Here is a 23,814-nt window from a genome sequence, read left to right on the forward strand (position 1 = left end):
CCACCAAGCTAGCCTTCACAGAGGCCCTGGTTCCTGCCTGGGAAGCCCGGTCTCACCAACCCTAACCCTAACTTCAGTCTTCTTAACCCTAATTTTCTTGTGCAAGTGAAACATCCCCCCGTCCATACGGTTTAGAAAAAGTCAGTAGGCAAGCCATCCCGATTGCCAACTCATTCTGTTCCACCAAGCTAGCCTTCACAGAGGCCCTGGTTCCTGCCTGGGAAGCCCGGTCTCACCAACCCTAACCCTAACTTGAGTCTTCTTAACCCTAATTTTCTTGTGCAAGTGAAACCTCCCCCCGTCCATACGGTTTAGAAAAAGTCAGTAGGCAAGCCATCCCGATTGCCAACTCAATCTGTTCCACCAAGCTAGCCTTCACAGAGGCCCTGGTTCCTGCCTGGGAAGCACAGTCTCCCCAACCCAGCCCTCACTTGGGTATTAATCCTAATTTTCCTGTGCGACTGAAACATCCCCTCGTCCATACAGCATACAAAAAGACAGTAGGCAAGCAATCCTGATGGCCCACTCAGTCTGTTTCACCAGGCTCGGCTTCATCTAGGACGTAGTTCCTGCCTGGGAAACCCAGCCTCCATAACCCTAACCCTAATTTGGGTCTTAAGGCTAATGTACTTCTGCAACGGAAACATCCCCCCATGGACACGATGTACTAAAACGGAGTAGGGAAGCCATCCTGGTGGCCCACTCAAGTCTGTTTCACCAAGCTAGGCTTCACAGAGGGTCTGGTTCCCTGCAGGGAAGCCTAGCCTCCACAACCTTAACCCTAACTAGAGTCTTGGCCCTAATTTTCTTGTGCAACTGAAACATTCCCCCGTCCAAACGGTGTACAAAAAGAAAGTAGGCAAGCTATCCCGATGGCCCACTCAGTCTTTTTCACCAAGCTGGCCTGCACCGAAGCCCAGGATCACGCTTGGGATCCGCAGTCTCCCCAACCCTAACCCTAACTTGAGTTTTTACACAAATTTTCTTGTGCAACTGAAACGATACCCTGTCCTTACAGTGCACAGAAAGCCAGAAGGAAAGCTATCCCGATGGCCCACTCAGTCTGTTTCACCAAGCTAGGCTACACCGAAACCCAGATTCCCGCCTGGGAAGCCCAGTCTCCCCAACCCTAACCCTAACTTGAGTCTTAACCCTAATTTTCTTGTGCAAGTGAAACATCCCCCCGTCCATACGGTTTAGAAAAAGTCAGTAGGCAAGCCATCCCGATTGCCAACTCCATCTGTTCCACCAAGCTATCCTTCACAGAGGCCCTGGTTCCTGCCTGGGAAGCCCGGTCTCACCAACCCTAACCCTAACTTCAGTCTTCTTAACCCTAATTTTCTTGTGCAAGTGAAACCTCCCCCCGTCCATACGGTTTAGAAAAAGTCAGTAGGCAAGCCATCCCGATTGCCAACTCAATCTGTTCCACCAAGCTAGCCTTCACAGAGGCCCTGGTTCCTGCCTGGGAACCACAGTCTCCCCAACCCAGCCCTCACTTGGGTATTAATCCTAATTTTCCTGTGCAACTGAAACATCCCCTCGTCCATACAGCATACAAAAAGACAGTAGGCAAGCAATCCTGATGGCCCACTCAGTCTGTTTCACCAGGCTCGGCTTCATCGAGGACGTAGTTCCTGCCTGGGAAGCCCAGCCTCCATAACCCTAACCCTAATTTGGGTCTTAAGGCTAATGTACTTCTGCAACGGAAACATCCGCCCATGGACACGATGTACTAAAACGGAGTAGGGAAGCCATCCTGGTGGCCCACTCAAGTCTGTTTCACCAAGCTAGGCTTCACAGAGGGTCTGGTTCCCTGCAGGGAAGCCTAGCCTCCCCAACCTTAACCCTAACCAGAGTCTTGGCCCTAATTTTCTTGTGCAACTGAAACATTCCCCCGTCCAAACGGTGTACAAAAAGAAAGTAGGCAAGCTATCCCGATGGCCCACTCAGTCTTTTTCACCAAGCTGGCCTGCACCGAAGCCCAGGATCACGCTTGGGATCCGCAGTCTCCCCAACCCTAACCCTAACTTGAGTTTTTACACAAATTTTCTTGTGCAACTGAAATGATACCCTGTCCTTACAGTGCACAGAAAGCCAGAAGGAAAGCTATCCCGATGGCCCACTCAGTCTGTTTCACCAAGCTAGGCTACACCGAAACCCAGATTCCCGCCTGGGAAGCCCAGTCTCCCCAACCCTAACCCTAACTTGAGTCTTAACCCTAATTTTCTTGTGCAAGTGAAACATCCCCCCGTCCATACGGTTTAGAAAAAGGCAGTAGGCAAGCCATCCCGATTGCCAACTCCATCTGTTCCACCAAGCTATCCTTCACAGAGGCCCTGGTTCCTGCCTGGGAAGCCCGGTCTCACCAACCCTAACCCTAACTTCAGTCTTCTTAACCCTAATTTTCTTGTGCAAGTGAAACCTCCCCCCGTCCATACGGTTTAGAAAAAGTCAGTAGGCAAGCCATCCCGATTGCCAACTCAATCTGTTCCACCAAGCTAGCCTTCACAGAGGCCCTGGTTCCTGCCTGGGAAGCACAGTCTCCCCAACCCAGCCCTCACTTGGGTATTAATCCTAATTTTCCTGTGCAACTGAAACATCCCCTCGTCCATACAGCGTACAAAAAGACAGTAGGCAAGCAATCCTGATGGCCCACTCAGTTTGTTGCACCAGGCTCGGCTTCATCGAGGCCGTAGTTCCTGCCTGGGAAGCCCAGCCTCCATAACCCTAACCCTAATTTGGGTCTTAAGGCTAATGTACTTCTGCAACGGAAACATCCCCCCATGGACACGATGTACTAAAACGGAGTAGGGAAGCCATCCTGGTGGCCCACTCAAGTCTGTTTCACCAAGCTAGGCTTCACAGAGGGTCTGGTTCCCTGCAGGGAAGCCTAGCCTCCCCAACCTTAACCCTAACTAGAGTCTTGGCCCTAATTTTCTTGTGCAACTGAAACATTCCCCCGTCCAAACGGTGTACAAAAAGAAAGTAGGCAAGCTATCCCGATGGCCCACTCAGTCTTTTTCACCAAGCTGGCCTGCACCGAAGCCCAGGATCACGCTTGGGATCCGCAGTCTCCCCAACCCTAACCCTAACTTGAGTTTTTACACAAATTTTCTTGTGCAACTGAAACGATACCCTGTCCTTACAGTGCACAGAAAGCCAGAAGGAAAGCTATCCCGATGGCCCACTCAGTCTGTTTCACCAAGCTAGGCTACACCGAAGCCCAGGATCCCGCCTGGGAAGCCCAGTCTCCCCAACCCTAACCCTAACTTGAGTCTTAACCCTAATTTTCTTGTGCAAGTGAAACCTCCCCCCGTCCATACGGTTTAGAAAAAGTCAGTAGGCAAGCCATCCCGATTGCCAACTCAATCTGTTCCACCAAGCTAGCCTTCACAGAGGCCCTGGTTCCTGCCTGGGAAGCCCGGTCTCACCAACCCTAACCCTAACTTCAGTCTTCTTAACCCTAATTTTCTTGTGCAAGTGAAACCTCCCCCCGTCCATACGGTTTAGAAAAAGTCAGTAGGCAAGCCATCCCGATTGCCAACTCAATCTGTTCCACCAAGCTAGCCTTCACAGAGGCCCTGGTTCCTGCCTGGGAAGCACAGTCTCCCCAACCCAGACCTACCTTGGGTATTAATCCTAATTTTCCTGTGCAACTGAAACATCCCCTCGTCCATACAGCGTACAAAAGACAGTAGGCAAGCAATCCTGATGGCCCACTCAGTTTGTTTCACCAGGCTCGGCTTCATCGAGGCCGTAGTTCCTGCCTGGGAAGCCCAGCCTCCATAACCCTAACCCTAATTTGGGTCTTAAGGCTAATGTACTTCTGCAACGGAAACATCCCCCCATGGACACGATGTACTAAAACGGAGTAGGGAAGCCATCCTGGTGGCCCACTCAAGTCTGTTTCACCAAGCTAGGCTTCACAGAGGGTCTGGTTCCCTGCAGGGAAGCCTAGCCTCCCCAACCTTAACCCTAACTAGAGTCTTGGCCCTAATTTTCTTGTGCAACTGAAACATTCCCCCGTCCAAACGGTGTACAAAAAGAAAGTAGGCAAGCTATCCCGATGGCCCACTCAGTCTTTTTCACCAAGCTGGCCTGCACCGAAGCCCAGGATCACGCTTGGGATCCGCAGTCTCCCCAACCCTAACCCTAACTTGAGTTTTTACACAAATTTTCTTGTGCAACTGAAACGATACCCTGTCCTTACAGTGCACAGAAAGCCAGAAGGAAAGCTATCCCGATGGCCCACTCAGTCTGTTTCACCAAGCTAGGCTACACCGAAGCCCAGGATCCCGCCTGGGAAGCCCAGTCTCCCCAACCCTAACCCTAACTTGAGTCTTAACCCTAATTTTCTTGTGCAAGTGAAACATCCCCCCGTCCATACGGTTTAGAAAAAGTCAGTAGGCAAGCCATCCCGATTGCCAACTCAATCTGTTCCACCAAGCTAGCATTCACAGAGGCCCTGGTTCCTGCCTGGGAAGCCCGGTCTCACCAACCCTAACCCTAACTTGAGTCTTCTTAACCCTAATTTTCTTGTGCAAGTGAAACCTCCCCCCGTCCATACGGTTTAGAAAAAGTCAGTAGGCAAGCCATCCCGATTGCCAACTCAATCTGTTCCACCAAGCTAGCATTCACAGAGGCCCTGGTTGCTGCCTGGGAACCACAGCCTCCCCAACCCAGCCCTCACTTGGGTATTAATCCTAATTTTCCTGTGCGACTGAAACATCCCCTCGTCCATACAGCATACAAAAAGACAGTAGGCAAGCAATCCTGATGGCCCACTCAGTCTGTTTCACCAGGCTCGGCTTCATCGAGGACGTAGTTCCTGCCTGGGAAGCCCAGCCTCCATAACCCTAACCCTAATTTGGGTCTTAAGGCTAATGTACTTCTGCAACGGAAACATCCCCCCATGGACACGATGTACTAAAATGGAGTAGGGAAGCCATCCTGGTGGCCCACTCAAGTCTGTTTCACCAAGCTAGGCTTCACAGAGTGTCTGGTTCCCTCCAGGGAAGCCTAACCTCCCCAACCTTACCCCTAACTAGAGTCTTGGCCCTAATTTTCTTGTGCAACTGAAACATTCCCCCGTCCAAACGGTGTACAAAAAGAAAGTAGGCAAGCTATCCCGATGGCCCACTCAGTCTTTTTCACCAAGCTAGGCTGCACCGAAGCCCAGGATCACGCTTGGGATCCGCAGTCTCCCCAACCCTAACCCTAACTTGAGTTTTTACACAAATTTTCTTGTGCAACTGAAACGATACCCCGTCCTTACAGTGCACAGAAAGCCAGTAGGAAAGCTATCCCGATGGCCCACTCAGTCTGTTTCACCAAGCTAGGCTACACCGAAGCCCAGGATCCCGCCTGGGGAGCCCAGTCTCCCCAACCCTAACCCTAACTTGAGTCTTAACCCTAATTTTCTTGTGCAAGTGAAACATCCCCCCGTCCATACGGTTTAGAAAAAGTCAGTAGGCAAGCCATCCCGATTGCCAACTCAATCTGTTCCAATAAGCTAGCATTCACAGAGGCCCTGGTTGCTGCCTGGGAACCACAGTCTCCCCAACCCAGCCCTCACTTGGGTATTAATCCTAATTTTCCCGGGCGACTGAAACATCCCCTCGTCCATACAGCATACAAAAAGACAGTAGGCAAGCAATCCTGATGGCCCACTCAGTCTGTTTCACCAGGCTCGGCTTCATCGAGGACGTAGTTCCTGCCTGGGAAGCCCAGCCTCCATAACCCTAACCCTAATTTGGGTCTTAAGGCTAATGTACTTCTGCAACGGAAACATCCCCCCATGGACACGATGTACTAAAACGGAGTAGGGAAGCCATCCTGGTGGCCCACTCAAGTCTTTTTCACCAAGCTAGGCTTCACAGAGGGTCTGGTTCCCTCCAGGGAAGCCTAGCCTCCCCAACCTTAACCCTAACTAGAGTCTTGGCCCTAATTTTCTTGTGCAACTGAAACATTCCCCCGTCCAAACGGTGTACAAAAAGAAAGTAGGCAAGCTATCCCGATGGCCCACTCAGTCTTTTTCACCAAGCTGGGCTGCACCGAAGCCCAGGATCACGCTTGGGATCCGCAGTCTCCCCAACCCTAACCCTAACTTGAGTTTTTACACAAATTTTCTTGTGCAACTGAAACGATACCCTGTCCTTACAGTGCACAGAAAGCCAGAAGGAAAGCTATCCCGATGGCCCACTCAGTCTGTTTCACCAAGCTAGGCTACACCGAAGCCCAGGATCCCGCCTGGGAAGCCCAGTCTCCCCAACCCTAACACTAACTTGAGTCTTAACCCTACTTTTCTTGTGCAAGTGAAACATCCCCCCGTCCATACGGTTTAGAAAAAGTCAGTAGGCAAGCCATCCCGATTGCCAACTCAATCTGTTCCACCAAGCTAGCCTTCACAGAGGCCCTGGTTCCTGCCTGGGAAGCCCGGTCTCACCAACCCTAACCCTAACTTCAGTCTTCTTAACCCTAATTTTCTTGTGCAAGTGAAACATCCCCCCGTCCATACGGTTTAGAAAAAGTCAGTAGGCAAGCCATCCCGATTGCCAACTCCATCTGTTCCACCAAGCTAGCCTTCACAGAGGCCCTGGTTCCTGCCTGGGAAGCCCGGTCTCACCAACCCTAACCCTAACTTGAGTCTTCTTAACCCTAATTTTCTTGTGCAAGTGAAACCTCCCCCCGTCCATACGGTTTAGAAAAAGTCAGTAGGCAAGCCATCCCGATTGCCAACTCAATCTGTTCCACCAAGCTAGCCTTCACAGAGGCCCTGGTTCCTGCCTGGGAAGCACAGTCTCCCCAACCCAGACCTACCTTGGGTATTAATCCTAATTTTCCTGTGCAACTGAAACATCCCCTCGTCCATACAGCGTACAAAAGACAGTAGGCAAGCAATCCTGATGGCCCACTCAGTTTGTTTCACCAGGCTCGGCTTCATCGAGGCCGTAGTTCCTGCCTGGGAAGCCCAGCCTCCATAACCCTAACCCTAATTTGGGTCTTAAGGCTAATGTACTTCTGCAACGGAAACATCCCCCCATGGACACGATGTACTAAAACGGAGTAGGGAAGCCATCCTGGTGGCCCACTCAAGTCTGTTTCACCAAGCTAGGCTTCACAGAGGGTCTGGTTCCCTGCAGGGAAGCCTAGCCTCCCCAACCTTAACCCTAACTAGAGTCTTGGCCCTAATTTTCTTGTGCAACTGAAACATTCCCCCGTCCAAACGGTGTACAAAAAGAAAGTAGGCAAGCTATCCCGATGGCCCACTCAGTCTTTTTCACCAAGCTGGCCTGCACCGAAGCCCAGGATCACGCTTGGGATCCGCAGTCTCCCCAACCCTAACCCTAACTTGAGTTTTTACACAAATTTTCTTGTGCAACTGAAACGATACCCTGTCCTTACAGTGCACAGAAAGCCAGAAGGAAAGCTATCCCGATGGCCCACTCAGTCTGTTTCACCAAGCTAGGCTACACCGAAGCCCAGGATCCCGCCTGGGAAGCCCAGTCTCCCCAACCCTAACCCTAACTTGAGTCTTAACCCTAATTTTCTTGTGCAAGTGAAACATCCCCCCGTCCATACGGTTTAGAAAAAGTCAGTAGGCAAGCCATCCCGATTGCCAACTCAATCTGTTCCACCAAGCTAGCATTCACAGAGGCCCTGGTTCCTGCCTGGGAAGCCCGGTCTCACCAACCCTAACCCTAACTTGAGTCTTCTTAACCCTAATTTTCTTGTGCAAGTGAAACCTCCCCCCGTCCATACGGTTTAGAAAAAGTCAGTAGGCAAGCCATCCCGATTGCCAACTCAATCTGTTCCACCAAGCTAGCATTCACAGAGGCCCTGGTTGCTGCCTGGGAACCACAGCCTCCCCAACCCAGCCCTCACTTGGGTATTAATCCTAATTTTCCTGTGCGACTGAAACATCCCCTCGTCCATACAGCATACAAAAAGACAGTAGGCAAGCAATCCTGATGGCCCACTCAGTCTGTTTCACCAGGCTCGGCTTCATCGAGGACGTAGTTCCTGCCTGGGAAGCCCAGCCTCCATAACCCTAACCCTAATTTGGGTCTTAAGGCTAATGTACTTCTGCAACGGAAACATCCCCCCATGGACACGATGTACTAAAATGGAGTAGGGAAGCCATCCTGGTGGCCCACTCAAGTCTGTTTCACCAAGCTAGGCTTCACAGAGTGTCTGGTTCCCTCCAGGGAAGCCTAACCTCCCCAACCTTACCCCTAACTAGAGTCTTGGCCCTAATTTTCTTGTGCAACTGAAACATTCCCCCGTCCAAACGGTGTACAAAAAGAAAGTAGGCAAGCTATCCCGATGGCCCACTCAGTCTTTTTCACCAAGATAGGCTGCACCGAAGCCCAGGATCACGCTTGGGATCCGCAGTCTCCCCAACCCTAACCCTAACTTGAGTTTTTACACAAATTTTCTTGTGCAACTGAAACGATACCCCGTCCTTACAGTGCACAGAAAGCCAGTAGGAAAGCTATCCCGATGGCCCACTCAGTCTGTTTCACCAAGCTAGGCTACACCGAAGCCCAGGATCCCGCCTGGGGAGCCCAGTCTCCCCAACCCTAACCCTAACTTGAGTCTTAACCCTAATTTTCTTGTGCAAGTGAAACATCCCCCCGTCCATACGGTTTAGAAAAAGTCAGTAGGCAAGCCATCCCGATTGCCAACTCAATCTGTTCCACCAAGCTAGCATTCACAGAGGCCCTGGTTCCTGCCTGGGAAGCCCGGTCTCACCAACCCTAACCCTAACTTGAGTCTTCTTAACCCTAATTTTCTTGTGCAAGTGAAACCTCCCCCCGTCCATACGGTTTAGAAAAAGTCAGTAGGCAAGCCATCCCGATTGCCAACTCAATCTGTTCCACCAAGCTAGCATTCACAGAGGCCCTGGTTGCTGCCTGGGAACCACAGCCTCCCCAACCCAGCCCTCACTTGGGTATTAATCCTAATTTTCCTGTGCGACTGAAACATCCCCTCGTCCATACAGCATACAAAAAGACAGTAGGCAAGCAATCCTGATGGCCCACTCAGTCTGTTTCACCAGGCTCGGCTTCATCGAGGACGTAGTTCCTGCCTGGGAAGCCCAGCCTCCATAACCCTAACCCTAATTTGGGTCTTAAGGCTAATGTACTTCTGCAACGGAAACATCCCCCCATGGACACGATGTACTAAAATGGAGTAGGGAAGCCATCCTGGTGGCCCACTCAAGTCTGTTTCACCAAGCTAGGCTTCACAGAGTGTCTGGTTCCCTCCAGGGAAGCCTAACCTCCCCAACCTTACCCCTAACTAGAGTCTTGGCCCTAATTTTCTTGTGCAACTGAAACATTCCCCCGTCCAAACGGTGTACAAAAAGAAAGTAGGCAAGCTATCCCGATGGCCCACTCAGTCTTTTTCACCAAGATAGGCTGCACCGAAGCCCAGGATCACGCTTGGGATCCGCAGTCTCCCCAACCCTAACCCTAACTTGAGTTTTTACACAAATTTTCTTGTGCAACTGAAACGATACCCCGTCCTTACAGTGCACAGAAAGCCAGTAGGAAAGCTATCCCGATGGCCCACTCAGTCTGTTTCACCAAGCTAGGCTACACCGAAGCCCAGGATCCCGCCTGGGGAGCCCAGTCTCCCCAACCCTAACCCTAACTTGAGTCTTAACCCTAATTTTCTTGTGCAAGTGAAACATCCCCCCGTCCATACGGTTTAGAAAAAGTCAGTAGGCAAGCCATCCCGATTGCCAACTCAATCTGTTCCAATAAGCTAGCATTCACAGAGGCCCTGGTTGCTGCCTGGGAACCACAGTCTCCCCAACCCAGCCCTCACTTGGGTATTAATCCTAATTTTCCCGGGCGACTGAAACATCCCCTCGTCCATACAGCATACAAAAAGACAGTAGGCAAGCAATCCTGATGGCCCACTCAGTCTGTTTCACCAGGCTCGGCTTCATCGAGGCCGTAGTTCCTGCCTGGGAAGCCCAGCCTCCATAACCCTAACCCTAATTTGGGTCTTAAGGCTAATGTACTTCTGCAACGGAAACATCCCCCCATGGACACGATGTACTAAAACGGAGTAGGGAAGCCATCCTGGTGGCCCACTCAAGTCTTTTTCACCAAGCTAGGCTTCACAGAGGGTCTGGTTCCCTCCAGGGAAGCCTAGCCTCCCCAACCTTAACCCTAACTAGAGTCTTGGCCCTAATTTTCTTGTGCAACTGAAACATTCCCCCGTCCAAACGGTGTACAAAAAGAAAGTAGGCAAGCTATCCCGATGGCCCACTCAGTCTTTTTCACCAAGCTGGGCTGCACCGAAGCCCAGGATCACGCTTGGGATCCGCAGTCTCCCCAACCCTAACCCTAACTTGAGTTTTTACACAAATTTTCTTGTGCAACTGAAACGATACCCTGTCCTTACAGTGCACAGAAAGCCAGAAGGAAAGCTATCCCGATGGCCCACTCAGTCTGTTTCACCAAGCTAGGCTACACCGAAGCCCAGGATCCCGCCTGGGAAGCCCAGTCTCCCCAACCCTAACACTAACTTGAGTCTTAACCCTACTTTTCTTGTGCAAGTGAAACATCCCCCCGTCCATACGGTTTAGAAAAAGTCAGTAGGCAAGCCATCCCGATTGCCAACTCAATCTGTTCCACCAAGCTAGCCTTCACAGAGGCCCTGGTTCCTGCCTGGGAAGCCCGGTCTCACCAACCCTAACCCTAACTTCAGTCTTCTTAACCCTAATTTTCTTGTGCAAGTGAAACATCCCCCCGTCCATACGGTTTAGAAAAAGTCAGTAGGCAAGCCACCCCGATTGCCAACTCCATCTGTTCCACCAAGCTAGCCTTCACAGAGGCCCTGGTTCCTGCCTGGGAAGCCCGGTCTCACCAACCCTAACCCTAACTTCAGTCTTCTTAACCCTAATTTTCTTGTGCAAGTGAAACATCCCCCCGTCCATACGGTTTAGAAAAAGTCAGTAGGCAAGCCATCCCGATTGCCAACTCAATCTGTTCCAATAAGCTAGCATTCACAGAGGCCCTGGTTGCTGCCTGGGAACCACAGTCTCCCCAACCCAGCCCTCACTTGGGTATTAATCCTAATTTTCCCGGGCGACTGAAACATCCCCTCGTCCATACAGCATACAAAAAGACAGTAGGCAAGCAATCCTGATGGCCCACTCAGTCTGTTTCACCAGGCTCGGCTTCATCGAGGCCGTAGTTCCTGCCTGGGAAGCCCAGCCTCCATAACCCTAACCCTAATTTGGGTCTTAAGGCTAATGTACTTCTGCAACGGAAACATCCCCCCATGGACACGATGTACTAAAACGGAGTAGGGAAGCCATCCTGGTGGCCCACTCAAGTCTGTTTCACCAAGCTAGGCTTCACAGAGGGTCTGGTTCCCTCCAGGGAAGCCTAGCCTCCCCAACCTTAACCCTAACTAGAGTCTTGGCCCTAATTTTCTTGTGCAACTGAAACATTCCCCCGTCCAAACGGTGTACAAAAAGAAAGTAGGCAAGCTATCCCGATGGCCCACTCAGTCTTTTTCACCAAGCTGGGCTGCACCGAAGCCCAGGATCACGCTTGGGATCCGCAGTCTCCCCAACCCTAACCCTAACTTGAGTTTTTACACAAATTTTCTTGTGCAACTGAAACGATACCCTGTCCTTACAGTGCACAGAAAGCCAGAAGGAAAGCTATCCCGATGGCCCACTCAGTCTGTTTCACCAAGCTAGGCTACACCGAAGCCCAGGATCCCGCCTGGGAAGCCCAGTCTCCCCAACCCTAACCCTAACTTGAGTCTTAACCCTACTTTTCTTGTGCAAGTGAAACATCCCCCCGTCCATACGGTTTAGAAAAAGTCAGTAGGCAAGCCATCCCGATTGCCAACTCAATCTGTTCCACCAAGCTAGCCTTCACAGAGGCCCTGGTTCCTGCCTGGGAAGCCCGGTCTCACCAACCCTAACCCTAACTTCAGTCTTCTTAACCCTAATTTTCTTGTGCAAGTGAAACATCCCCCCGTCCATACGGTTTAGAAAAAGTCAGTAGGCAAGCCATCCCGATTGCCAACTCAATCTGTTCCACCAAGCTAGCCTTCACAGAGGCCCTGGTTCCTGCCTGGGAAGCCCGGTCTCACCAACCCTAACCCTAACTTGAGTCTTCTTAACCCTAATTTTCTTGTGCAAGTGAAACCTCCCCCCGTCCATACGGTTTAGAAAAAGTCAGTAGGCAAGCCATCCCGATTGCCAACTCAATCTGTTCCACCAAGCTAGCCTTCACAGAGGCCCTGGTTCCTGCCTGGGAAGCACAGTCTCCCCAACCCAGCCCTCACTTGGGTATTAATCCTAATTTTCCTGTGCGACTGAAACATCCCCTCGTCCATACAACATACAAAAAGACAGTAGGCAAGCAATCCTGATGGCCCACTCAGTCTGTTTCACCAGGCTCGGCTTCATCGAGGACGTAGTTCCTGCCTGGGAAGCCCAGCCTCCATAACCCTAACCCTAATTTGGGTCTTAAGGCTAATGTACTTCTGCAACGGAAACATCCCCCCATGGACACGATGTACTAAAACGGAGTAGGGAAGCCATCCTGGTGGCCCACTCAAGTCTGTTTCACCAAGCTAGGCTTCACAGAGGGTCTGGTTCCCTGCAGGGAAGCCTAGCCTCCACAACCTTAACCCTAACTAGAGTCTTGGCCCTAATTTTCTTGTGCAACTGAAACATTCCCCCGTCCAAACGGTGTACAAAAAGAAAGTAGGCAAGCTATCCCGATGGCCCACTCAGTCTTTTTCACCAAGCTGGCCTGCACCGAAGCCCAGGATCACGCTTGGGATCCGCAGTCTCCCCAACCCTAACCCTAACTTGAGTTTTTACACAAATTTTCTTGTGCAACTGAAACGATACCCTGTCCTTACAGTGCACAGAAAGCCAGAAGGAAAGCTATCCCGATGGCCCACTCAGTCTGTTTCACCAAGCTAGGCTACACCGAAACCCAGATTCCCGCCTGGGAAGCCCAGTCTCCCCAACCCTAACACTAACTTGAGTCTTAACCCTAATTTTCTTGTGCAAGTGAAACATCCCCCCGTCCATACGGTTTAGAAAAAGTCAGTAGGCAAGCCATCCCGATTGCCAACTCCATCTGTTCCACCAAGCTATCCTTCACAGAGGCCCTGGTTCCTGCCTGGGAAGCCCGGTCTCACCAACCCTAACCCTAACTTCAGTCTTCTTAACCCTAATTTTCTTGTGCAAGTGAAACCTCCCCCCGTCCATACGGTTTAGAAAAAGTCAGTAGGCAAGCCATCCCGATTGCCAACTCAATCTGTTCCACCAAGCTAGCCTTCACAGAGGCCCTGGTTCCTGCCTGGGAACCACAGTCTCCCCAACCCAGCCCTCACTTGGGTATTAATCCTAATTTTCCTGTGCAACTGAAACATCCCCTCGTCCATACAGCATACAAAAAGACAGTAGGCAAGCAATCCTGATGGCCCACTCAGTCTGTTTCACCAGGCTCGGCTTCATTGAGGACGTAGTTCCTGCCTGGGAAGCCCAGCCTCCATAACCCTAACCCTAATTTGGGTCTTAAGGCTAATGTACTTCTGCAACGGAAACATCCCCCCATGGACACGATGTACTAAAACGGAGTAGGGAAGCCATCCTGGTGGCCCACTCAAGTCTGTTTCACCAAGCTAGGCTTCACAGAGGGTCTGGTTCCCTGCAGGGAAGCCTAGCCTCCACAACCTTAACCCTAACTAGAGTCTTGGCCCTAATTTTCTTGTGCAACTGAAACATTCCCCCGTCCAAACGGTGTACAAAAAGAAAGTAGGCAAGCTATCCCGATGGCCCACTCAGTCTTTTTCACCAAGCTGGCCTGCACCGAAGCCCAGGATCACGCTTGGGATCCTCCGTCTCCCCAACCCTAACCCTAACTTGAGTTTTTACACAAATTTTCTTGTGCAACTGAAATGATACCCTGTCCTTACAGTGCACAGAAAGCCAGAAGGAAAGCTATCCCGATAGCCCACTCAGTCTGTTTCACCAAGCTAGGCTACACCGAAACCCAGATTCCCGCCTGGGAAGCCCAGTCTCCCCAACCCTAACCCTAACTTGAGTCTTAACCCTAATTTTCTTGTGCAAGTGAAACATCCCCCCGTCCATACGGTTTAGAAAAAGGCAGTAGGCAAGCCATCCCGATTGCCAACTCCATCTGTTCCACCAAGCTATCCTTCACAGAGGCCCTGGTTCCTGCCTGGGAAGCCCGGTCTCACCAACCCTAACCCTAACTTCAGTCTTCTTAACCCTAATTTTCTTGTGCAAGTGAAACCTCCCCCCGTCCATACGGTTTAGAAAAAGTCAGTAGGCAAGCCATCCCGATTGCCAACTCAATCTGTTCCACCAAGCTAGCCTTCACAGAGGCCCTGGTTCCTGCCTGGGAAGCACAGTCTCCCCAACCCAGCCCTCACTTGGGTATTAATCCTAATTTTCCTGTGCAACTGAAACATCCCCTCGTCCATACAGCGTACAAAAAGACAGTAGGCAAGCAATCCTGATGGCCTACTCAGTTTGTTTCACCAGGCTCGGCTTCATCGAGGCCGTAGTTCCTGCCTGGGAAGCCCAGCCTCCATAACCCTAACCCTAATTTGGGTCTTAAGGCTAATGTACTTCTGCAACGGAAACATCCCCCCATGGACACGATGTACTAAAACGGAGTAGGGAAGCCATCCTGGTGGCCCACTCAAGTCTGTTTCACCAAGCTAGGCTTCACAGAGGGTCTGGTTCCCTGCAGGGAAGCCTAGCCTCCCCAACCTTAACCCTAACTAGAGTCTTGGCCCTAATTTTCTTGTGCAACTGAAACATTCCCCCGTCCAAACGGTGTACAAAAAGAAAGTAGGCAAGCTATCCCGATGGCCCACTCAGTCTTTTTCACCAAGCTGGCCTGCACCGAAGCCCAGGATCACGCTTGGGATCCGCAGTCTCCCCAACCCTAACCCTAACTTGAGTTTTTACACAAATTTTCTTGTGCAACTGAAACGATACCCTGTCCTTACAGTGCACAGAAAGCCAGAAGGAAAGCTATCCCGATGGCCCACTCAGTCTGTTTCACCAAGCTAGGCTACACCGAAGCCCAGGATCCCGCCTGGGAAGCCCAGTCTCCCCAACCCTAACCCTAACTTGAGTCTTAACCCTAATTTTCTTGTGCAAGTGAAACCTCCCCCCGTCCATACGGTTTAGAAAAAGTCAGTAGGCAAGCCATCCCGATTGCCAACTCAATCTGTTCCACCAAGCTAGCATTCACAGAGGCCCTGGTTCCTGCCTGGGAAGCCCGGTCTCACCAACCCTAACCCTAACTTGAGTCTTCTTAACCCTAATTTTCTTGTGCAAGTGAAACCTCCCCCCGTCCATACGGTTTAGAAAAAGTCAGTAGGCAAGCCATCCCGATTGCCAACTCAATCTGTTCCACCAAGCTAGCATTCACAGAGGCCCTGGTTGCTGCCTGGGAACCACAGCCTCCCCAACCCAGCCCTCACTTGGGTATTAATCCTAATTTTCCTGTGCGACTGAAACATCCCCTCGTCCATACAGCATACAAAAAGACAGTAGGCAAGCAATCCTGATGGCCCACTCAGTCTGTTTCACCAGGCTCGGCTTCATCGAGGACGTAGTTCCTGCCTGGGAAGCCCAGCCTCCATAACCCTAACCCTAATTTGGGTCTTAAGGCTAATGTACTTCTGCAACGGAAACATCCCCCCATGGACACGATGTACTAAAACGGAGTAGGGAAGCCATCCTGGTGGCCCACTCAAGTCTGTTTCACCAAGCTAGGCTTCACAGAGGGTCTGGTTCCCTGCAGGGAAGCCTAGCCTCCACAACCTTAACCCTAACTAGAGTCTTGGCCCTAATTTTCTTGTGCAACTGAAACATTCCCCCGTCCAAACGGTGTACAAAAAGAAAGTAGGCAAGCTATCCCGATGGCCCACTCAGTCTTTTTCACCAAGCTGGCCTGCACCGAAGCCCAGGATCACGCTTGGGATCCGCAGTCTCCCCAACCCTAACCCTAACTTGAGTTTTTACACAAATTTTCTTGTGCAACTGAAACGATACCCTGTCCTTACAGTGCACAGAAAGCCAGAAGGAAAGCTATCCCGATGGCCCACTCAGTCTGTTTCACCAAGCTAGGCTACACCGAAACCCAGATTCCCGCCTGGGAAGCCCAGTCTCCCCAACCCTAACCCTAACTTGAGTCTTAACCCTAATTTTCTTGTGCAAGTGAAACATCCCCCCGTCCATACGGTTTAGAAAAAGTCAGTAGGCAAGCCATCCCGATTGCCAACTCCATCTGTTCCACCAAGCTATCCTTCACAGAGGCCCTGGTTCCTGCCTGGGAAGCCCGGTCTCACCAACCCTAACCCTAACTTCAGTCTTCTTAACCCTAATTTTCTTGTGCAAGTGAAACCTCCCCCCGTCCATACGGTTTAGAAAAAGTCAGTAGGCAAGCCATCCCGATTGCCAACTCAATCTGTTCCACCAAGCTAGCCTTCACAGAGGCCCTGGTTCCTGCCTGGGAAGCACAGTCTCCCCAACCCAGCCCTCACTTGGGTATTAATCCTAATTTTCCTGTGCAACTGAAACATCCCCTCGTCCATACAGCGTACAAAAAGACAGTAGGCAAGCAATCCTGATGGCCCACTCAGTTTGTTTCACCAGGCTCGGCTTCATCGAGGCCGTAGTTCCTGCCTGGGAAGCCCTGCCTCCATAACCATAACCCTAATTTGTGTTTTAATGCTAATGTTCTTCTGCAATGGAAACATCCCCCCATGGATACGGTGTACTAAAACGGAGTAGGAAAGCCATCCTGGTGTCCCACTCAAGTCTGTTTCACCAAGCTAGGCTTCACAGAGTGTCTGGTTCCCTCCAGGGAAGCCTAACCTCCCCAACCTTACCCCTAACTAGAGTCTTGGCCCTAATTTTCTTGTGCAACTGAAACATTCCCCCGTCCAAACGGTGTACAAAAAGAAAGTAGGCAAGCTATCCCGATGGCCCACTCAGTCTTTTTCACCAAGCTAGGCTGCACCGAAGCCCAGGATCACGCTTGGGATCCGCAGTCTCCCCAACCCTAACCCTAACTTGAGTTTTTACACAAATTTTCTTGTGCAACTGAAACGATACCCCGTCCTTACAGTGCACAGAAAGCCAGTAGGAAAGCTATCCCGATGGCCCACTCAGTCTGTTTCACCAAGCTGGCCTGCACCGAAGCCCAGGATCACGCTTGGGATCCGCAGTCTCCCCAACCCTAACCCTAACTTGAGTTTTTACACAAATTTTCTTGTGCAACTGAAACGATACCCTGTCCTTACAGTGCACAGAAAGCCAGAAGGAAAGCTATCCCGATGGCCCACTCAGTCTGTTTCACCAAGCTAGGCTACACCGAAGCCCAGGATCCCGCCTGGGAAGCCCAGTCTCCCCAACCCTAACCCTAACTTGAGTCTTAACCCTAATTTTCTTGTGCAAGTGAAACCTCCCCCCGTCCATACGGTTTAGAAAAAGTCAGTAGGCAAGCCATCCCGATTGCCAACTCAATCTGTTCCACCAAGCTAGCATTCACAGAGGCCCTGGTTCCTGCCTGGGAAGCCCGGTCTCACCAACCCTAACCCTAACTTGAGTCTTCTTAACCCTAATTTTCTTGTGCAAGTGAAACCTCCCCCCGTCCATACGGTTTAGAAAAAGTCAGTAGGCAAGCCATCCCGATTGCCAACTCAATCTGTTCCACCAAGCTAGCATTCACAGAGGCCCTGGTTGCTGCCTGGGAACCACAGCCTCCCCAACCCAGCCCTCACTTGGGTATTAATCCTAATTTTCCTGTGCGACTGAAACATCCCCTCGTCCATACAGCATACAAAAAGACAGTAGGCAAGCAATCCTGATGGCCCACTCAGTCTGTTTCACCAGGCTCGGCTTCATCGAGGACGTAGTTCCTGCCTGGGAAGCCCAGCCTCCATAACCCTAACCCTAATTTGGGTCTTAAGGCTAATGTACTTCTGCAACGGAAACATCCCCCCATGGACACGATGTACTAAAACGGAGTAGGGAAGCCATCCTGGTGGCCCACTCAAGTCTGTTTCACCAAGCTAGGCTTCACAGAGGGTCTGGTTCCCTGCAGGGAAGCCTAGCCTCCACAACCTTAACCCTAACTAGAGTCTTGGCCCTAATTTTCTTGTGCAACTGAAACATTCCCCCGTCCAAACGGTGTACAAAAAGAAAGTAGGCAAGCTATCCCGATGGCCCACTCAGTCTTTTTCACCAAGCTGGCCTGCACCGAAGCCCAGGATCACGCTTGGGATCCGCAGTCTCCCCAACCCTAACCCTAACTTGAGTTTTTACACAAATTTTCTTGTGCAACTGAAACGATACCCTGTCCTTACAGTGCACAGAAAGCCAGAAGGAAAGCTATCCCGATGGCCCACTCAGTCTGTTTCACCAAGCTAGGCTACACCGAAACCCAGATTCCCGCCTGGGAAGCCCAGTCTCCCCAACCCTAACCCTAACTTGAGTCTTAACCCTAATTTTCTTGTGCAAGTGAAACATCCCCCCGTCCATACGGTTTAGAAAAAGTCAGTAGGCAAGCCATCCCGATTGCCAACTCCATCTGTTCCACCAAGCTATCCTTCACAGAGGCCCTGGTTCCTGCCTGGGAAGCCCGGTCTCACCAACCCTAACCCTAACTTCAGTCTTCTTAACCCTAATTTTCTTGTGCAAGTGAAACCTCCCCCCGTCCATACGGTTTAGAAAAAGTCAGTAGGCAAGCCATCCCGATTGCCAACTCAATCTGTTCCACCAAGCTAGCCTTCACAGAGGCCCTGGTTCCTGCCTGGGAAGCACAGTCTCCCCAACCCAGCCCTCACTTGGGTATTAATCCTAATTTTCCTGTGCAACTGAAACATCCCCTCGTCCATACAGCGTACAAAAAGACAGTAGGCAAGCAATCCTGATGGCCCACTCAGTTTGTTTCACCAGGCTCGGCTTCATCGAGGCCGTAGTTCCTGCCTGGGAAGCCCTGCCTCCATAACCATAACCCTAATTTGTGTTTTAATGCTAATGTTCTTCTGCAATGGAAACATCCCCCCATGGATACGGTGTACTAAAACGGAGTAGGAAAGCCATCCTGGTGTCCCACTCAAGTCTGTTTCACCAAGCTAGGCTTCACAGAGTGTCTGGTTCCCTCCAGGGAAGCCTAACCTCCCCAACCTTACCCCTAACTAGAGTCTTGGCCCTAATTTTCTTGTGCAACTGAAACATTCCCCCGTCCAAACGGTGTACAAAAAGAAAGTAGGCAAGCTATCCCGATGGCCCACTCAGTCTTTTTCACCAAGCTAGGCTGCACCGAAGCCCAGGATCACGCTTGGGATCCGCAGTCTCCCCAACCCTAACCCTAACTTGAGTTTTTACACAAATTTTCTTGTGCAACTGAAACGATACCCCGTCCTTACAGTGCACAGAAAGCCAGTAGGAAAGCTATCCCGATGGCCCACTCAGTCTGTTTCACCAAGCTAGGCTACACCGAAGCCCAGGATCCCGCCTGGGGAGCCCAGTCTCCCCAACCCTAACCCTAACTTGAGTCTTAACCCTAATTTTCTTGTGCAAGTGAAACATCCCCCCGTCCATACGGTTTAGAAAAAGTCAGTAGGCAAGCCATCCCGATTGCCAACTCAATCTGTTCCAATAAGCTAGCATTCACAGAGGCCCTGGTTGCTGCCTGGGAACCACAGTCTCCCCAACCCAGCCCTCACTTGGGTATTAATCCTAATTTTCCCGGGCGACTGAAACATCCCCTCGTCCATACAGCATACAAAAAGACAGTAGGCAAGCAATCCTGATGGCCCACTCAGTCTGTTTCACCAGGCTCGGCTTCATCGAGGCCGTAGTTCCTGCCTGGGAAGCCCAGCCTCCATAACCCTAACCCTAATTTGGGTCTTAAGGCTAATGTACTTCTGCAACGGAAACATCCCCCCATGGACACGATGTACTAAAACGGAGTAGGGAAGCCATCCTGGTGGCCCACTCAAGTCTTTTTCACCAAGCTAGGCTTCACAGAGGGTCTGGTTCCCTCCAGGGAAGCCTAGCCTCCCCAACCTTAACCCTAACTAGAGTCTTGGCCCTAATTTTCTTGTGCAACTGAAACATTCCCCCGTCCAAACGGTGTACAAAAAGAAAGTAGGCAAGCTATCCCGATGGCCCACTCAGTCTTTTTCACCAAGCTGGGCTGCACCGAAGCCCAGGATCACGCTTGGGATCCGCAGTCTCCCCAACCCTAACCCTAACTTGAGTTTTTACACAAATTTTCTTGTGCAACTGAAACGATACCCTGTCCTTACAGTGCACAGAAAGCCAGAAGGAAAGCTATCCCGATGGCCCACTCAGTCTGTTTCACCAAGCTAGGCTACACCGAAGCCCAGGATCCCGCCTGGGAAGCCCAGTCTCCCCAACCCTAACACGAACTTGAGTCTTAACCCTACTTTTCTTGTGCAAGTGAAACATCCCCCCGTCCATACGGTTTAGAAAAAGTCAGTAGGCAAGCCATCCCGATTGCCAACTCAATCTGTTCCACCAAGCTAGCCTTCACAGAGGCCCTGGTTCCTGCCTGGGAAGCCCGGTCTCACCAACCCTAACCCTAACTTCAGTCTTCTTAACCCTAATTTTCTTGTGCAAGTGAAACATCCCCCCGTCCATACGGTTTAGAAAAAGTCAGTAGGCAAGCCATCCCGATTGCCAACTCCATCTGTTCCACCAAGCTAGCCTTCACAGAGGCCCTGGTTCCTGCCTGGGAAGCCCGGTCTCACCAACCCTAACCCTAACTTGAGTCTTCTTAACCCTAATTTTCTTGTGCAAGTGAAACCTCCCCCCGTCCATACGGTTTAGAAAAAGTCAGTAGGCAAGCCATCCCGATTGCCAACTCAATCTGTTCCACCAAGCTAGCCTTCACAGAGGCCCTGGTTCCTGCCTGGGAAGCACAGTCTCCCCAACCCAGACCTACCTTGGGTATTAATCCTAATTTTCCTGTGCAACTGAAACATCCCCTCGTCCATACAGCGTACAAAAGACAGTAGGCAAGCAATCCTGATGGCCCACTCAGTTTGTTTCACCAGGCTCGGCTTCATCGAGGCCGTAGTTCCTGCCTGGGAAGCCCAGCCTCCATAACCCTAACCCTAATTTGGGTCTTAAGGCTAATGTACTTCTGCAACGGAAACATCCCCCCATGGACACGATGTACTAAAACGGAGTAGGGAAGCCATCCTGGTGGCCCACTCAAGTCTGTTTCACCAAGCTAGGCTTCACAGAGGGTCTGGTTCCCTGCAGGGAAGCCTAGCCTCCCCAACCTTAACCCTAACTAGAGTCTTGGCCCTAATTTTCTTGTGCAACTGAAACATTCCCCCGTCCAAACGGTGTACAAAAAGAAAGTAGGCAAGCTATCCCGATGGCCCACTCAGTCTTTTTCACCAAGCTGGCCTGCACCGAAGCCCAGGATCACGCTTGGGATCCGCAGTCTCCCCAACCCTAACCCTAACTTGAGTTTTTACACAAATTTTCTTGTGCAACTGAAACGATACCCTGTCCTTACAGTGCACAGAAAGCCAGAAGGAAAGCTATCCCGATGGCCCACTCAGTCTGTTTCACCAAGCTAGGCTACACCGAAGCCCAGGATCCCGCCTGGGAAGCCCAGTCTCCCCAACCCTAACCCTAACTTGAGTCTTAACCCTAATTTTCTTGTGCAAGTGAAACATCCCCCCGTCCATACGGTTTAGAAAAAGTCAGTAGGCAAGCCATCCCGATTGCCAACTCAATCTGTTCCACCAAGCTAGCATTCACAGAGGCCCTGGTTCCTGCCTGGGAAGCCCGGTCTCACCAACCCTAACCCTAACTTGAGTCTTCTTAACCCTAATTTTCTTGTGCAAGTGAAACCTCCCCCCATCCATACGGTTTAGAAAAAGTCAGTAGGCAAGCCATCCCGATTGCCAACTCAATCTGTTCCACCAAGCTAGCATTCACAGAGGCCCTGGTTGCTGCCTGGGAACCACAGCCTCCCCAACCCAGCCCTCACTTGGGTATTAATCCTAATTTTCCTGTGCGACTGAAACATCCCCTCGTCCATACAGCATACAAAAAGACAGTAGGCAAGCAATCCTGATGGCCCACTCAGTCTGTTTCACCAGGCTCGGCTTCATCGAGGACGTAGTTCCTGCCTGGGAAGCCCAGCCTCCATAACCCTAACCCTAATTTGGGTCTTAAGGCTAATGTACTTCTGCAACGGAAACATCCCCCCATGGACACGATGTACTAAAATGGAGTAGGGAAGCCATCCTGGTGGCCCACTCAAGTCTGTTTCACCAAGCTAGGCTTCACAGAGTGTCTGGTTCCCTCCAGGGAAGCCTAACCTCCCCAACCTTACCCCTAACTAGAGTCTTGGCCCTAATTTTCTTGTGCAACTGAAACATTCCCCCGTCCAAACGGTGTACAAAAAGAAAGTAGGCAAGCTATCCCGATGGCCCACTCAGTCTTTTTCACCAAGATAGGCTGCACCAAAGCCCAGGATCACGCTTGGGATCCGCAGTCTCCCCAACCCTAACCCTAACTTGAGTTTTTACACAAATTTTCTTGTGCAACTGAAACGATACCCCGTCCTTACAGTGCACAGAAAGCCAGTAGGAAAGCTATCCCGATGGCCCACTCAGTCTGTTTCACCAAGCTAGGCTACACCGAAGCCCAGGATCCCGCCTGGGGAGCCCAGTCTCCCCAACCCTAACCCTAACTTGAGTCTTAACCCTAATTTTCTTGTGCAAGTGAAACATCCCCCCGTCCATACGGTTTAGAAAAAGTCAGTAGGCAAGCCATCCCGATTGCCAACTCAATCTGTTCCAATAAGCTAGCATTCACAGAGGCCCTGGTTGCTGCCTGGGAACCACAGTCTCCCCAACCCAGCCCTCACTTGGGTATTAATCCTAATTTTCCCGGGCGACTGAAACATCCCCTCGTCCATACAGCATACAAAAAGACAGTAGGCAAGCAATCCTGATGGCCCACTCAGTCTGTTTCACCAGGCTCGGCTTCATCGAGGCCGTAGTTCCTGCCTGGGAAGCCCAGCCTCCATAACCCTAACCCTAATTTGGGTCTTAAGGCTAATGTACTTCTGCAACGGAAACATCCCCCCATGGACACGATGTACTAAAACGGAGTAGGGAAGCCATCCTGGTGGCCCACTCAAGTCTTTTTCACCAAGCTAGGCTTCACAGAGGGTCTGGTTCCCTCCAGGGAAGCCTAGCCTCCCCAACCTTAACCCTAACTAGAGTCTTGGCCCTAATTTTCTTGTGCAACTGAAACATTCCCCCGTCCAAACGGTGTACAAAAAGAAAGTAGGCAAGCTATCCCGATGGCCCACTCAGTCTTTTTCACCAAGCTGGGCTGCACCGAAGCCCAGGATCACGCTTGGGATCCGCAGTCTCCCCAACCCTAACCCTAACTTGAGTTTTTACACAAATTTTCTTGTGCAACTGAAACGATACCCTGTCCTTACAGTGCACAGAAAGCCAGAAGGAAAGCTATCCCGATGGCCCACTCAGTCTGTTTCACCAAGCTAGGCTAAACCGAAGCCCAGGATCCCGCCTGGGAAGCCCAGTCTCCCCAACCCTAACACTAACTTGAGTCTTAACCCTACTTTTCTTGTGCAAGTGAAACATCCCCCCGTCCATACGGTTTAGAAAAAGTCAGTAGGCAAGCCATCCCGATTGCCAACTCAATCTGTTCCACCAAGCTAGCCTTCACAGAGGCCCTGG

The sequence above is a fragment of the Heloderma suspectum genome, chromosome 2 (assembly GCF_057233095.1).
Source record: "Heloderma suspectum isolate Gila_16-S chromosome 2, 16-S_ref, whole genome shotgun sequence".
Classification (NCBI taxonomy): Eukaryota; Metazoa; Chordata; class Lepidosauria; order Squamata; family Helodermatidae; genus Heloderma; species Heloderma suspectum.